General features: G+C 45.1%; 1 pseudogene; it reads right to left on the reverse strand.

The window, feature by feature from the left end:
• Positions 1-422: 422 nt before the first annotated feature.
• Positions 423-1,014, reverse strand: LOC126061754 (keratin-associated protein 13-1-like; annotated as a pseudogene).
• Between the last annotated feature and the right edge of the window lie 248 nt (positions 1,015-1,262).

Raw genomic sequence — 1,262 nt, forward strand, 5'->3', positions numbered from 1 at the left:
ATTCCCAACTTATTAGGATTCCAAACCATTTCCATATATGCATATTGATCTTTTCCTCAACTCCCCTTAATCCAACATAACCAAAGACTTAGTTTATAACCAACAACAATAAAGATAGCTAGATATTAGAATCAATAAGTTTATTAGATTAAAATGATTTGATACTTTATACAACTTTGGAAGAAAGTCCAATGATATGAATTCCATCCCCAATGCAGGCTTTAGAATTTATTTTGAGTTGGTAAACTAATTATAGAGTCTTTCAGATACAAGTCTGTCAGCCAATGTTTGGGACCAGAGACCTGGTGCGAAATTGATAATGAGAGAATAAGAGGTTAGTCCTTTCCAGAGATGATGAAAACAACAAACGTTGTAAGTGGAAGCATTCATGGCATCTGTCAACAAGAGTGAAAATAAGATGATTAGTCGAAGCCAGATCCACAGGCTGGTCAATAACAAGAAGACTGGTGGGTCCCAGAAGCCAGCTAGGTTGGGAGGCAGAATCCAGGTCCCTAGCCCAGGAAAGGGAAGCCATGGACCCCATAACTCAGAGGTCTGAAGCCACTGGATCCACAACCCTGTGAATAGCAACTTCTGGATCGATAGCTTAGGGAAGGGAACCCACAGACACCATAATTCGGGAGTCAGAAGCCACTGGATCCACAACTCAGTGAGGAGCGCCTTCTGGATCGATAGCCCAGGGAGCAGCTGCTTTTAGACCGAAAGCCCAGAGACCCAGTGTAAGTGGACTGGCAGGGACTGCAGAGCATGGAGGTCCTTGGCCGGTAGCAGAACAGCTGGCACCGCACAGGAGGGCTGGCAGCTGCTGGGCTCACAATCTCTGTAGAGAGAGAAGCCCAGCTGGCAGGTACTGGGAGAGCAGAGACCAGTGCTGTAGACCACGCGGCTGGGGGAGGAAGAGCCACAGGAGGAGACTGGGTAGCAGACACAGCCACCCAGAGAGTGGGAGAAGTTTCCAAAGCAGTGGTTGTAAGACATGGTATCAGGAGATGTGAGTTCAGCTGTTACAGTGAGAAGATCCCAATTTCCGATTTCTTTCTGATCTGAGGCATTTTTATACCCTCAGCAATGAATGTGACACAGAATCCTCAGTTCCTGTATGTGGACTCCTCCATTTGCATACTCGTAACTCAATAAATTTCATTGTAAATGGAGTTAACTAATTCCCCTCATCTTATATTTATGGGGGAACGCACTTTATTGCCATAGCTCTAAGTCAACGGATGACTTTTATGTTAGAA

Source organism: Elephas maximus, chromosome 18, assembly GCF_024166365.1.
Source record: "Elephas maximus indicus isolate mEleMax1 chromosome 18, mEleMax1 primary haplotype, whole genome shotgun sequence".
Classification (NCBI taxonomy): Eukaryota; Metazoa; Chordata; class Mammalia; order Proboscidea; family Elephantidae; genus Elephas; species Elephas maximus.